The 16,427-nt window shown below is 41.9% G+C and overlaps 1 long non-coding RNA gene across 1 annotated transcript; it reads right to left on the bottom strand.

Moving 5' to 3' along the window:
* Positions 1 to 2,313: 2,313 nt before the first annotated feature.
* Positions 2,314 to 15,740, bottom strand: LOC119487257. Its single transcript, XR_005206674.1, has 4 exons — positions 15,699 to 15,740; positions 14,302 to 14,307; positions 14,241 to 14,244; positions 2,314 to 2,421 (listed from the first exon to the last, which is right to left on the bottom strand). It is a non-coding gene; the product is annotated as an uncharacterized LOC119487257 (long non-coding RNA).
* Positions 15,741 to 16,427: the final 687 nt, after the last annotated feature.

Genomic DNA, 16,427 nt, shown 5'->3' on the forward strand with positions numbered 1-16,427 from the left:
TTTATTCAGTAAATCCATATTTTACCAAAGAGCTGTTCATCTTATATTACAATACACATACTACTATTTAGTGACTACCCAAACATCATCACATATCTGTAATGGGCTTTTGCGTGAGAGAAATAAACAATAGTCATGCCATTGCTAATATTTCTGGGAAATAGATCATCTGGCCCTCAGCTGTGGTCACTTTTATTGTTGTTTTATTGTTGTATCTTAGAAATCAAATCACATCTATCATCAATTTACTGTTTAGTCGCCATTTAGCATTGATGCTACACTGCAATGCTACTCCCTCTGTTCCGAACTAAACAGGCCATCTGTGTAAACACTAATTACCAATCCACCATAATAAAAAGCACAATTCCCTCACCTCGACATCTGCCACAGTGGACGATGTGTCTCCCTGTCTTTAACAACGGGTCACAGTCACAAGCGACATCCACATCCACAGAGGAGAAGCTGTGGCTCTCCCTGCACGGCTCCATTCAAGATTGCTGTTGTTCAAAACGTCTACTAAAGGAGTAGAAGGTCAATGAATGAATGACAGCATAATAGTTTCAGCAATGAGTCTGAGCCAAGGATACATTCAGTCCAGTCCAGCCTCGCCTTTCTCTTGCTGCCGCCCACTTCATCTGATTCATCTGATAACTTCCTTCTCCAGCTCCTGGTTCAGTATCGTGCCTCTTCCCATTCTGAAATTAATCGTACTCATCTTACAGTTACCCACCACCGCCCAGCTCCACCTGCCACCGGAAGACTCCCCACTGGGCCGGGCTCAGACGCCCTCCTGCAGAGCATTCTGACAGGATACATCTCCAGTCCTGGTTGGCAAAGTCTCTTAGATGAAGTGCTTTTTGATGCAGCGCACAAGTGCATCAGCTAGACAGATATGTCAGTTTTTGCAATCTTAGGTTCCAGGTTACAGTTCACAGCGGAGATCATTAGTGCATGAAATGGGCCAGGCACCCTACGGGATACTGGTACTTTTTTTTTTTTATATTATTACCTATGGTGCGCTGCCACTTGCTGATGAATGATGGCACACATTGTGTAGTTTCAAGTATGAGGCTTGAATTTTTCTTTTTCCTGCCCAACCAAGTTTGGAGAAGCATAAAAGTGCCGCTGCTCTTGGCTACCCGAGCTGCATATTAGCACTCAGCAGGGGGTACAGCTCCAGACTCCAAAATCCTCCACCAGCACAGACTTGATGTCAACATAATTAATGCCAAAGTTTTCCTTAAATTGATTTGTTTGGTTATGGTAGAAGATGGGCTCTTCAGCAGATCCCTCTTGAGTAAGACTGGTTTCATAAAAATACCAATAGTAACACATTTTTTTAAAGGGTAACTTCAGTATTTTTCAACCTAGACCCTATTTTGAGGGATAACGCTATAACCGGCAGCCACAAAACAAGCTGCGAGGGCAAATGAGCAGCGTCAATGTAACGTTACGTTCACTAAAAGTGATGTTTTTGCCACCAACAGGCTCCGTATTTTATTATAAGTGTCTGACAATATTATGAAAAGGATCCTACAGAGAAATACATTTTTTTCTTTACCTTTCACTTGATCCAATCTGTTTGTTATTGTGCAACACAGTCTCACGGCAGTCAGTGAAATAGTCACGAGATTTAATCTATTTGATTCGTGTACATAGACACAAATGTCCCTTTTTTTTCTCGTGATGCTCAGCATGACTTTCAACAACGTATTTTTGGTGCATTTTCCTACGAAATGTTCAGTAACACGTGACACAAGTGTCCACTCTAATCTTTTCAAAATAAAACAAATTAGTTAAGTTCAGGCAAAGATTGTAGTGTGGGTTTATATAACACCAGAAGTGGCGTAACTTGAGTATGGAAGTTATGTGACAAAAACTACTTAGTTAGGTTTAGGAAAAGATCCTGGTTTGGGTTAAAGTAACTCCGGAAAAGATGTTTATGGAAGTTACATGACAAATAAATCAACTATGACTGGTTTCACACAGGACACAAACACCAGTCTCCTGGGCGAAAGTCCTGTGTTTCACCCATCCACCCCGACCTCCTCTCAACATGGCGTTCGCCCCTCTCTATATTTCCTGGTTCAGAATTACATGGATCACATACAAATTAATTTTGTGCTGACCATCCTGAAAAAAATGTGAAATTTGTTTATGTGCACAAATTACTACATAAAATTTCGTGACCATTTCACAAACTCCTGTGCGACTATAGGCTGTATTATGTCCATGTCCCGCTTAAGGAGAAGTCTCATGAAATCTGAATATCTGTATACTCAAATAAATATGGGCGGCCATCGAATTAAAAGACTCATCCACATTGTCTAAATCATCTTGATATTCAGCCATGACATTAAAAATCTTTTAGATATCACTAAGCTACGCTTTCTGTACTCCAATACAACAAACTCTGCCAGACTGGAGCTCACGTTTCTCTTTGCCCTATTACTGGAATGCCACACCCATCTACACAACTGCTTCCACATCCCTCATCTGCTCTGCAATTACCTGGCCTTCCCCGCCCACCTCCTCACCTGCATCTGATTGTCTAATCAGTCACTCGCTACATATACCGGTTCACTTCCTTTGTGGGTTCATCATTACTATGCAGTACCTTGTTGCCTGCCTGTTATCTGTCTGCTGGACCCACTGCCATTTGGGCTTTTGAAAATAAATCACTGAATTCATCCTGCTGCTTCCTCATTTCTCTGCATTCGGGTCCAAACCTGTTACTGAAATTGTGACACTTCTCCTTGAGCGAGACTCTTTCCATAATGTCAGACTCATATAATAACAATCAGAGTCTGTCATGGCAAAAACAATCATTTTTAGTGGACCTAAATGACGGTGCCAGCTTGCCCCAACAGCACCATATTGCAGCCCGTGAGCAGCTGCCATCTACAGCAGTCTCCCTCAATACTGGACCAATTTCAGAAATTGTTGTCGCTATTTGTCAGTTAGACACAAAAACATGGGAAAATAGGGTCCAGGTTGAAGAATACCAAAGTTAGAGATTATAAATGGGTTTTTCGTAGCAAAGTGTGTTGCAATTTCCTTTTTCCACACATATCAGAGTGAGGTTGTGGTTGAGATTGGATCAGCCCACACTCCCTGCAAATAGTTGACAAATCACTCAATACTGACCATCTACAACATGATGCAAAGCATGTAGCAAGTAAGATGAGAGAACTGGGTGGAAGGCATCCTCCTCCAAAAATCTGTTTGTTGACACATTATAAATGAACGACATTTACCACTAAGGTCTAAGACATGTGATTTTTTTTGTTGTTGTTCTATATTGCAATACCCATGCAATATGTGTGATTTTTCAATGGCATACTGTACCACTGCTTCACCTATACATCAAGTGTTCAATTTGGCTTGTTGAACTCTGGGATCACTTTCATTATGCGTGTTGTATTCCTTTGGGGCCACTAAGGTCTTCATAGCAACCACTTCAGCTCATGTGCCACAGCCTCTTAGCAACAGTTTGCTCTTCCTTTCTGTTTGGATTCAGTTCTTTGTTCATGAGGAACTTTGAGTCGTGCCTGTGATCAGGGTCTGCATAATGTAAATGAACCTTGACACCCTGCCAGTCTGTCAAGATTCACCTGAACACCTCGCCACAAATCAAACGCTCCTTGATAGCGTTCATGAACGCCATGTACAAAAACACGCAAAGAGGCAGAGTGAGACGGGAGCAAAAAGTCAAGAAGAAAAAGTAACAGATGCTTGATGGTGAATAAGCAGCAATGTTGAGTACAGCACATGAATATGCTCTGCTGAATCCATCCATCTGCCTGCTTCTCCATCTTTCTCTACTTGTATTGATTTGCAAGTTCCCAACCGACACTCGACTTCCATATGGGTGTTGGTGGAGCTCGTCCAGACACTTTGCATGTATGGAGTGAGCGAACAGGGATTTCATTAAGTGTAAAAGGCTGACTTTATAGTGATCAATGGCCCTGCTCATCGGTCACCTGCAGTGGCCCAACTGACCGCAGCATCGAGATGGATGAAGGGACTAGAATGGAGAAAGACGGGAGTGGCTGAGATTGAGTGGAAATGAAGAGGAAGGCGGTGTTTGTGCTGATGAAAGTAAGGGTAAATAGACAGAAAGAGACAGATGAGGAATAATGGATCGCATTAACCTCACAACCCCTTTCTACACAGGGGTACAACGCATAAATACTGTATTTACTGTTGTTACAAAATGGCTTCAATCATCATGTCACTTTTGTCGAGTGAAAATGATCAAAAACATACCTGCGGATTAAATGCATGTGTTGTGCAACCGCACAGTCCGTGCAAAGACACACACCGCAGGATAATTTTGTTATATGCAGTATATTTACACAGCAGGGGAGAGTAGGGTGATTTGAGCCTGTGGGGAAGTTGAGCCGGCCCTTTTTTCTTTCTTTGTTACCACACATTGAGTCATCCATTTTACCGACCCTGTGATGAGAGAGGCAAGGTGGCAAGCACGTTTAGGTTAAAGAAAACATCTTTTTGCCGTTCTAAGTGATTTTTTTATGTTCAGGGAGTCATGATTCTTGTGTCTGAACAATTACAGACAAGTTTGTAAAAATCTACTCTACTGGCTATAATGTTGTCATGACATTAGCTCTAAACTGCTGGATGATACAAGTTTGTTAAAGTGGTGGAAATGCTGTAATTTGAGCCAAAAGGCCTGGGGCAAGTTGAGCCATTATAATTATATATAATGAGATTATAGCTTCAACTTGTTATGTAAATCTCAATGTCAATGTACTTACCCCTCATCGGGGGCAAGTTGAGCCAACTTTTTTTTGGAAAGTCATATTTTGAAAACTGTTTATTTTAGATCCAAAGCGATCATTCCCAAGGCGGCATCCCATCCTGAAATATATGTACATGTTTTAGTTGGAGTCATTACTGTCATTCCCTTATTTTAAAGATGCCTCAAGTAAAAACTGGCTCAACTCACCCCACTCTCCCCTACAGTGTTATACTTACAGCTAGGGCTAATGAAAATGTTCTCAAAAAGGTGCCACCTTTTGCAATATCTCTTAGTTATGTAGATTGAATTCACGCTATTTTCTGAACAAGATAATTTTGCATTTATTTATGCTCATGCCTGGTGTGAAGGCCATTATGTGCGCAACCCAGTGTTTAAAGTGCCACTGTTTCACTTAAAGGAATGAATCCATTGCTGTAGCTACAAATTGTGTGTACTTAAGTTTTCCGTTTTCCAGTGTATGTGATTAGTTTTTTGAGTGACTACCCATCTTCAAGGCAGCTTCAGTGCTTTTAAATACACATTAGCATCCCTGTTATGTATATGTAATTTATGTCATCCCTATTAGTATTCCGGTCATGTGTTGATCTTTATATCCTGGTTTCAGAAACCTTGATAAACCCTTATTCCAGTTTTGAGAAACCTAAATATGCTAGGTGGAGTCAGAGTTGTAGTTGTGCAGTGTAGCGGTCAAGACCACCTAAAACAAGAACAAGTCATCAAGACCAGAGTGTATCGAGACCGAGACAAGATCAAGACTTTGAGGGGTTGAGACCAAGTCAAGACAAAGACCAGACCAGTGCAAGTCCCATACTGCATCACACGATAAAATGTGGAACATGCAAACAAGCCCCAAGGAAGAGCACCAGGCTTTGAAGCAAATTTTTATTTAGCCCTTATTTAAATGATTAGATCCTAAACGTTGTAAAATGCACTAATAGCTGAATCCAGAGTTATTTCCCTTCCTCAGTTCATCTGAATGAGCCAGACTGCGGCTGGAGCGAGGGCTGGGAGGCGGGGTTAAAGGAAACGCTACTACGCCTGTTCTATGGGCCCAATGGATGTGGAAGATCGCCGGAACATCTGGGTACTTCATCACTCGGCAGTCGAGCCATTTTGGTTTCATGCGCCATTGAGCAACTCTCATAGGAATGAATGGGAGCCCGCCTACAACGCTGTATTTATAGTTCTCTTTATACATCCATGTGTTAACTGCGCACTGGAGACTTTTGATCCCTGACTTTGGCCTTTAAGCCAAACCATCATGTTTTTTTACTAAACTTAACCAAGTAGTTTTGTTGCCTGACCCTAACTAATAGGCTTTGTTGCGTTTTCGTTTTGTTTTGTTACCATTTACAATGTTAATGACGTGTTTAAAACGGTTTAAAACTGCGACCGTAATCCGGGAGATAATACATTTCCCTCAAAATGTATTTTGGTTATGCAGTTTAGTTGCAATCGGAAAGTAATTTTGTGGGAGACAGGGTTGCCAGGGCGGTATACTGTCTAGAAGGAGGCAACAAAACTAATTAGTTAGGTTTAGGCAAGTAAAACTACTGGTTTAGGCTTCGAAAAAAAATCACTATGGTTTTGCTTAAAATGACTTAAAAACAAAAAAAAGGAAAGAAATTACTATGTTTCACATGGGACACAAACAGTGCTCTCCTAGGGGAAAGTCCAGTATTTGTTGGACCCGTCCACCTCCCCTCCTGCCCACCAGTAGTTGACTTTCTCGCTTGTTGACGTAGTTGACGTCACTCTCTGTGGCCGTCCGCAGACTTACAGAGGTATTTCTGATACATAAAAGACAAACGTAATCCACTACAAAATATGTTTCCTTCCAAACGTAATTGAGAATGTAATGTAGTTGTATGGGATCGTAATTTTTACGAGACAGGGCTGGCCCTGGAAAGAAGAGCTGTCTTCAAGGAACCTTATTGTCATTCCATAACAGGGGCAGCACATTAATAAACGCCTGTCATGGAAAATAACCAATTACATTTAACCAAAATGCCACTGTAAATAAGTACAATTTTTGAGGTACTGAATTCTGAGGGAAATATTGTACTTTTTATATGACATCTATATTTACTCCACAGAATACGCAGGTGCATGTTCAACTCAAGTTATGTAGTAGCTAGTCAGCAGAACAACAAATCTAAGTAGCAGAAATATAATGATGTCTATTATGCTGGAATGAAAGTGAAAGTCTAACACTGGTAGTGTTAAATGATAAACTGTACTGTTAGTCTCATCCGGGCATCTAGAAACCAAACTGAGATCATCCTTGCTGAAGTAACCGAAACACTGATGCTGTTTGTGTGCAGGTACAGTATATGAATAACCAGATTTATTTTGTTCCATGTACTGATTATAACCCAAATATGATCCAAAACTAGAATGTTAGTATGCATGTAAACATGACATACTCTGTGATTTTTCAGTCATTTCACTATGAACATCAACCACTTGCAGAGCCTTGAAAATTGCAAGAGACAGGCAATCCATCACAGTGAACATTTCATCGCCTTTCTTTTTGTCCAACTTGTGCTATCATTCCCCGGATATGCAAATCAATTCAGCTTTCTGATGGCATGCAGTATCAGAGTGTGACCCCCGGGTAATTGAATATAGCATGAAAGGTGTCGGTGTCTGTATGAAAGTTTCCGCGTGGAAAGTCTCTCTTTTATCTGCACGCTGCGTAGATAAAGAGGACTCTCAGTGGGGGAGATTTCAGATTATGTGAAAACAGCAGAGGGTAAGCAGGTGGGCATCCGGAGAAAATTGAGAAAATTGTCAACCCCTATCCTAGCACTGCCATCGTCACTATCCAGCCTCCTAAAGACACAGCAAGGCCAATTAACCTCCCTCATTACCACTGCTATAGGCCTTCCGCTCCAAAGGATAGAGCGAGATGGGAAACAGGATGGGGGAGTGGCTGAAGGGTGTGAGGTGTGGGTAGTGGGGTGTTGATGGGTGGCAGTGCAGCAGAGGGAAGGAATAAATCAGCGGAATGAAAGTAAGAAAACGCAATTTGTCACACCATTGTCGGCTTCCGCTCTCCCCTCTTCTCCTGTTGCAAGAGGAGCATGGATTCGCGAGGCAAGGCTTGCGTGTCAGCCCAGCTGCTGCATCTATTTAAATGAGACTCACAGCTTCATGAAGTGAGACCACGTATCCTTTCAATATGCGACTCTGGATGAAGGGAGGTAGACACAGAGTCGAGACAGGGGGAGACGGAGAGAGCGCGGTGGGAGCTGATCTGAGGGAGAGAAATAGAGTAAAGTGATTTTTGAAGATAACTCTGCGGATGCATGAGCGAGACTGAAAGTGTGGAGGAGGTCTACGGCCTTAATGGGTCGCTGGGATGCACGCAGTGACTGTAAAAGACAAACCGTGTTGACAGGAAAAGCCATTGACTCATTAGTCAGTTTGTCTGTAGAAGAGAGGAAAAGTAAGAAGAAAAGTCTCTCTCTCACTGCATGTGTTGTATATTTCATCAGATAAAGGAATCTTTTGAAGAGACGAGCTGAAATTCATTAAAAATGCTTGTCTTTGGTGCTATTAGGAGGTTTCGACTTCAGATGGTGTATGAATAACACACCTGTGAGCTTTTAATGAAATATTAATTAGTAGCATGACTTCATAAATGGTCCTAAATATTCTATTACAAATATGAATAAGCGAAAAGTGATTATGATCTTTTCGGGGCTTTCAAGAGACTCCGAATCAGTTGTATAATATCTTCTGTAGCTGTGAAGGAGCTTTGTCAAGTCTGATGTCATCAGGGTTATTCGAGCTTGGGCTTCATGACTTAATAACAGAAAGCCTGTGTTACAAACTGGGGAATAAAGTTTGACAGATGTGGGCATTAAAGGTATAACCTTTTACAGTTGTCGGTTGGTGTTTGTAAACACACAGCGTTCGAAGTCGTCCACTCCTTCTCAGCTCAACAAGCGAGCGAGGGAAAGAGAGAAAGAGAGAGAGAGAGCAGCGATGGTGGAGTGAGCTACAGAGTGAATGAAGAGAGGGAGCGGCGTTAGTGAGAGCAAAGCAGTGAATCAGAGAAATAAAACGTTATTTTCTGATTGTTTCACAGTGGTTACATTCTCAAGTACAAATAAACACGACCATAACTTTACAAAGCTCGGCACAACCCTGCAGGAAGGTGTGGCGTTGACTGATTATAAAGAAATGAAGCCAAAGGTCAGGCTTCATCCTGTCAGCTGTGTGTGTGGCTCAGCGCTGCTCTCGGTCAAACTCAAACTGACACACTGATAGAGGAGCCGGGGGAACACTGCACATAAAAAACACACAATCGGTTCTCATCCGTCAAATATGGCCGTTTTGTATCTGACAGAGCTAAAGGGGGCCTGTGCTCATGGATGTATAATGCTTGTACCTCGGTATCAGACGCTGAGGTGCTTGACAAAGCGGCGGTATTTGACGACCTGAACGGGCTTGGGGTTAGACTCCCCGGTGACGCCCAAACGGTCTTTTCTGAAGTCCAGAAACGTCCCGAATACAGCAAAATAAGAAGAAGAAAAAAGAAAATAAAGGCAGAGGGCAGGGTGTCTGCAGACACAGACAACACCACACACTTTTAGTGGGTCATAAGCATAGACTGTATATAAGAAGTGGACGTAGTCAGCATGATGTCACCCATTGGTTTGTGGAGGGCATTTTGGCTGTCACCATCTTGATATTTGGCCATCACCATGTCGTTTTTTTGCTGCCAGAAGTGGCTGAGAACAAAGAAGTAGAGCTGCACCGAGGGCTTGTCAATAATACATAATGTGCATTTTGTTAATGGTTTCATAAACCCTCACCTCGTCCTCCCAGTCACCTGGAGGCTGCTTCGGTGGGAGTAGAGCGTGCGGCAGCTCCGGGAGACGGACCCCTACTAAGCAGTTAGCAGTTAGCTCGAACTCAGCCAATGCAAACCCCAGCAACGGAGTCTGGACTACTGCCCCCCATTGTGTCGTAAATTGCAAATATTAGGCTTTGTCTCTTCAAGACGTTTTCCTAGTCAGAGGAAGAAAGAATTTTGCTTTGTCATTCAAACTTTGCTGAAAGATGAAATAGAGCGATAGAGTACAAATAATGTGTGTCAGAACATCTGTTTTGCTGAATCTCTCAACATCTGGTTTGTTTCGCAACTGTCAAAAGTTTGACAAATTTGACACTTGCACAGGAGGAGGCACTTTATATCAGCACAGCAAGAGGGACGGAAAGGTGTTTCCGGAAATTTCCAGGTGGTCCAGATATCAAGGGCAAAAGATGAAGAGGGGGAAGGACATATGAAGGGCGATTTTTGAGTAATCATCACCTCTGGGTCTCGGACTGTTTACTTAATCGATGAATGAATGCATACCGGTGCTCTTTATGGAATGTGTCTGTGTGAAATGTGAAAGTCTCAGTGATCACAAGGAACCGGCAGAATCAATGGACAGTGTGTGTGTGTGTGAGAGAGAGAGTGAGAGACAGACGGGAGGAGAGAGTTTTCACACTCATATCAATCTGTCTGGCAACTGTATCAAGCCTGGAGTGGCTGTCACCCTAGGGTGTTGCCACCACTACCTCTGCCTGTTTACCTCTTATTCATTCAATAACCCAATCTGATACAAGACGTCAGGTCAACTAATACTGACTAATTGCAATGGATGAAGGAGGATGGGGAGGGGGGGCGTAAAATGCCATCAGCAAGCCAAATTAGTTTTAATTACAGCCTATAACCAGATATATCAGATCTGTCAATCTCCAACTCGCTCCGCAACTGGGCCAGAGTGGATGGGTGAGCTGAAAGAAATAACAGAGGAAGGAGAGAAAAGAAGGTATGGAAGAAGAGAGAGTGGTATGGGAATTTAGCAGAGCAAGGAAAAGAAAGTGTTTGGCCAGCCGACACATCAGGGAAGCATCGTTCCAACTACTGTATGTGCTCAGTGTCTAACGATCCACTCTGAGTGAGACTCTGCTGCCCTCTAAAGGTTACATCTGGCAAAATATGGGCAGATTCAAAAGGGTACGTGTGTGTAATCCCTGCGAGAGTGTGTGTGTGGCTATGCACATGTGGAACGTGTGTGTCCTGATTGCTCGTAAAACCGTGAAGCCCTTTGAAGGCAGACCAAGGGATTGGATGGGCTGCGGGTGCAGGGTCGGGTTACCGGGGGGGTGGAGAAGGAGGAGAATGGTGATGATGTGAGGTGAGAAGCATGAAGGAGGGCCAGCGACAGCAACCAGGAAGAATGGATTAACACACTTGGATGAACTCTTCCCTCACACATACACACATACACAGAAAAGTCAATGGCCTGCAGGTAAAGCCAGCCTCCCTTTGGGAAGTTTTTTTTTTCCTATCCCTCTCAGTTTTAACTGAAAATCCCACTCTCCTCACATCATCACGTACCTGCTAAAACTGCTGTGAACAGACCACGCAATGACATTTGGAACATGTGTGCAAAAGTCCTCATCATAAAAAATGACTCAAGCTGAAGAAGCGGGATGCATTGATTTCCCTCAAATGTCAGGAGTAAGTGTTACAATAAAATGCCACACCCTATAAAACTTCAGAGGACACATCCTTCAACCTGGGCCAATGCTCTAAAAAAAACACATCAGAAAGTGCATTGACTTTTTGAGGCACATACTGTAAATGACTCTTTCATTTTCACACCACGCCAGATGCACATTATTGACTTTACTTCACTGAAAAGTAGGTTGTACAGTAGCTAGTTAAAGGCCCTGAAATTGATTTTTTTTTTCTCAATAATAATCTTTCTGTGAGTGATTGGGTCCTAAAATGTTCTGCCAAAGTTAGAGTGGCTTTGGTTATTTTGCATGAGATTTCCGTCTATGCGGCTTTATCCATGCTTTTCTTACCGGTTCACAGTGGGCTGGGCTCTGGTGGGAAAAGGAGATGTCACATAGGCCTACTTTTGTTCACCAATCAAATCTGATATCAAACCATATCCACACAGTCCTGATGAAACAGATTATCATTTTTGAGGGTTAAATGCTTAACAAATAATACCAAAGAGTGTTTTCCCCCCCAAGCTTTAACTTTGATTGTTGCTTATTTAGTCATAATTATTTAACGTTACAAAATATGTCATATTTTTTAAAGTTTTCAGGGTCTTTAAAGGGGTTCTATGTAAAAATCTGAAAATGCTTATTAACAGTGACACCTGTGGCCGTTAAGTAAACGACGGTCCGGTTGCTCGCGCTTGTGCTCGCGCTACATAGATGCGAGCAAGCATCGGTCAAAACAGTGACACGACACACACAAGACTGAACGTGATGGACAGCTAAAACCACAATAAAACCATAATATTTCACAGTCTTGGCAGTAATTGTAGCTTACCTGTCCAATAGGAATTTTGCCAGCTTGGGGTGGAAGTCCCAGCCGATGTTGATACTAGTTTTCCTCCCCGACGTCGGTCACATTCCTGTTTTGCAAGACGGGCTTCACTAGATATAACTTTGTTTTTTTTTGTGCGTCCGTGGAGTTTGTGTTGGAATCTGAGTAATGGTGGGGGCTGGTTGTTTGTTGGCGTTAGCGGACTCTATTTCTAACCAAACATTAGCTATGGTTGCACACTGTTAGCGCTGTAGCGGAGCTGAAGACAGTAAAGGATCTCGCGAGCGCGTATAACGTCACATCCGTTGGATTTTCCTGGAAAACCGCCTCGCTTTCTTCACATTAAAAGCAGTCTACAGGCTGATAGAGGAAACCCAGAAAGTCGTGGAAGGTCTAATTTTTTAGGTTGTTTTAGGTAAGTTGTTTAGGTGTATTAAAAAGCAACAATTATAGGAACAGTGTGTAACATTTTGGGGGATCTATTAGCAGAAATGGAATATAATATTGCTATGTTTTCATTAGTGTATAATCACCTGAAACTAAGAATCGTTTTATTTTTGTTAGCTTAGAATGAGCCCTTCATATCTATAGGGAGTGGGTCCTCTTCACAGAGTCCACCATGTTGCTCTGCCATGTTTCTACAGTAGCCCAGAATGGACAAACCAAACACTGGCTCTGAAGAGAGCCTTTCACGTTTTTATGTCACCTGAAGGCCACCGTAGTTCTCCGACCCGCTTCTGAAACTGCAGTATTGTGAGCCACAGAGTGCAAAATCGTGGTACCACCAGTCACCGTCGGACTCCCGTTGCTTCTACAGTGTTATTATGGTAAGCATGACCTCTGAGCGAGGTGAACAGTGTTACCACGGTTTTGCACTCAGTGATTCACGTTACTGTAGTCTTGGAGAGGGAGGAGTGAGCGGAGGGGTACTCAGTTGGTTGCAATATGAAACCACACCACTAGATGTCGCCAAATTCTACACCATGGTCCTTTAAGCTATTTCTCAGTACTGGTCAAAGGTCAGAGCCGGGACAATTTGATGGTTCCAAGAAGACACAGCTGACATGAAAGGCTCAGTTTGCATCATGTTTGCATCTCAAAAATTAATTACAGTTTTACATTCTGTTCTCCTTTGTGACTTTTCTTCTGCTATATGCCAGATCCACTAGTGGCATCCTCAAAATCAACTGTGAGGACGTCAGCAGTGGAATGAATCTGACTTGGCATGTTTGCACGCTCTGTGTTTTCCTCGGTGGCACAATGATCACAAGAAATATTGGACTGAGTTGGAAGGGGTTTGTTTTTGTTCTGTGCCAATGTTTATTCTCTATACCATTTAATATAATCAAACGCTTGGGAGGCAGACACACACGACCAGTGTTTAGATGAATTTTTGGAGCTCTTTGATTGATAGCTAAATGTGACATAATGAATCCATTGAAACCATTTCCAATCAAAACTAATGACAGTATTTCAATTAACTGTTTAAAAGGTTTTGGAATGCCACATCTTTTCCTGTCACTTACTTTTTTGTTTTTGTTTTATTGCCAGCATTCTAATATATTATAAAATACAACATATCAGAGTTTATCAGTGATACAATCCAGCACTTACCTCCATCGTTGTACTTTAAACTCGCTGTACAGATGAAGACAAAAGGCTTTTATATCCCAGACCATCAGAATGAATTAGAACACGAAAATGCCACGGCCACCACTCTTCCATCACTCTCCGACTTTTCCGGCCAGTGTGATCTGTAAAAAATGGATTAGCTTCATTTGTAAGGCAATTTCCTCCGAATGAGGGACAAGAAATGAAATATACCCCGGCCACGCACACATGCACTCACCATCTTAAAAAAATAAATAAATAAATGGATTCTCTGAATTACTGAATTATTTTTAGATGAGGCATGAATTTCCACGGCAGACAGTTTCTAATCAATTGTAATCAGGTCTTCTGCTGCTTTTTGGAAAGTATTGGCTCTAAGACATGTCAGACAACGGAGATGTACAATATTGAACTTGGCTGTGAATCCATTATCAACATGTGCCAGGCTGGAAATGTGACAAAACTGCAATCTGATTAGATACAAATGAAGACTGGTCTAAGTACACACTGTGCCAATGAGGAAATTGTCAGTGATCAGAATACTTGCTGTGACATTTGTCTACAAAAAGCTCTAACATAGCTATCCAATTTCACTGCCATTTGATCACAGATTAGCCTACAATTATGTTTTACGTAATTACATATTCAGATTCCATTCATTTGAACAGCCATTTTCAAATTAGCTCCATTTAACACATGAAAAGTGGACTCAACCTCTTAAAGGGTAACTTCATACTTTTTATTTTTCCACCTGACCCATGTTTTTGAGTCTAAATGACTAATGGGGACAATATTTTTTTAAATTGGTCCAGTATTGAGGGATGACGCTGTAACGGGCAGCCACGAAACAAGCTGCGAGGTCAAGTGAGCAACGTCAATGTAACGTAATTAGAAGTATCTGACAACATTATGGAAAGGAGGCTGCAGAGAAATAAAATGCTTTCTTTGCCTTTCGCTTGATCTGGCTGTTTGTTATTGTTTCCAAGTACCGCTCAAGGAGAGGTCTCGTTGTGAAATCTCAATATCCGTATACTCTGGCTAAAATAAATACGGAGGGCCATCAAATTCAAAGATCATCTAAATCATAAAAAATCATCTAAATATTCAGCCTAGGGCTTTCAAATTTAATGCAATAGTGTGTTAACGCAAATTTGTTTCAACGCCACTAATTTCTTTAGCGCATTAATGCAACTTGCGATTTTTAGGTTGTAGCAAGCTCAGTTTTAAAGCTGCAGTGAAGATCCATTATATAAAACTAAAAAACCTAAGAAATCCATTGGTACCAACCAAGTTATACTATCTTTTCGCCAAGGAGGTTAAATAACGCTCCAAACTTACGCTAAATCTTGGCGAGGAAAAACTATCATGGCCATTTTCAAATGGGTCCCTTGACCTCTGACCTCAAGATATGTGGATGAAAATGGGTTCTATGAGTACCCATGAGTCTCCCCTTTACAGACATGCCCACTTTATGATAATCACATGCAGTTTGGGGCAAGTCATAGTCAAGTCAGCACACTGACACACTGACAGCTGTTGTTGCCTTCTGGGCTTGAGTTTGCCATGTTCTGATTTGAGCATATTTTTATGCTAAATGTATACCTGTGAGGGTTTCTGGACAATATCTGTCATTATTTTGTGTCGTAAATTGAATTCCAATAATACATATACAGTATACATACATTTGTATAAAGCAAGCATATTTGCTCACTCCCATGTTGATAAGAGCATTAAATACTTGACAAATCTCCCTTTAAGGTACATTTTGAACAGATAAAGAAATGTGCGATTAATCGCAATTAACTATGGACAATCATGCAATTAATCACAATTAAATATTTGAATCAATTGACAACTGTAATTCAGCCATGATACTGAAAATCTTTTAGAAAACAAGAAGCTACGCTTTCTGTACTCCAACACAACAAACTCTGCCCGGCTGGCGCTCACATTTCCACCATGGATGTATTCCGCTATTCCACCATTGTCTTCCGGCAACACGTCACCTCGCCGGATTTCAGAACAAGACTTCTCCTTGAGTGAGACTCTCTCCATAATGTCAGACACTTATAATAACAATCGGAGCCTGTCATGGCTAAAACAAACACTTTTAGTGGACGTAAATGACGGTGCCAGCTTGCCCCAATAGCACCAACATATTGCAGCCTGTGAGCAGCTGCCGTCTACAGCGCTCTCCCTCAATACTCGAGCAATTTCAGTTAGACTAGTCTATGAGTCAGTTAGACACATAAAAAATTCGAAAATAGGGTCCAGGTTGAAAAATACCAATGTTACCCTTTAAGCCTCCACTAAAGAGCTTTCTATCGTTTAATTTAGTGGGAGCTGATGTGTCCATAAATCAGATTTCAGTGCTGTAACTGCTCGCTGTGTGAGCAATTTGTCTTCTTAGTCCGATGGGAAATACCTGACTGACTACTATCAAAAAGTAATTACTTTCACTGTACGACATAATATACTTTTAAAAAGTTCATTATCAAAAGCTGCTGGACTTTCAACCCAAACTGCTCTGTGGTCATTCCTGGGCACAGTGACTCAAAACAAGCCCTACCTGCCAGCAGCATGTGAGCATTATGTCATTATTGTTTCCCTGGTAACCCATACCTTAAGTGTGCATCGTCCTCCATTGCGGGATGGCGTGGCAGTGTCGCTCTTTTCCGT

Source organism: Sebastes umbrosus, chromosome 4 (genome assembly GCF_015220745.1).
Source record: "Sebastes umbrosus isolate fSebUmb1 chromosome 4, fSebUmb1.pri, whole genome shotgun sequence".
Taxonomy (NCBI): domain Eukaryota; kingdom Metazoa; phylum Chordata; class Actinopteri; order Perciformes; family Sebastidae; genus Sebastes; species Sebastes umbrosus.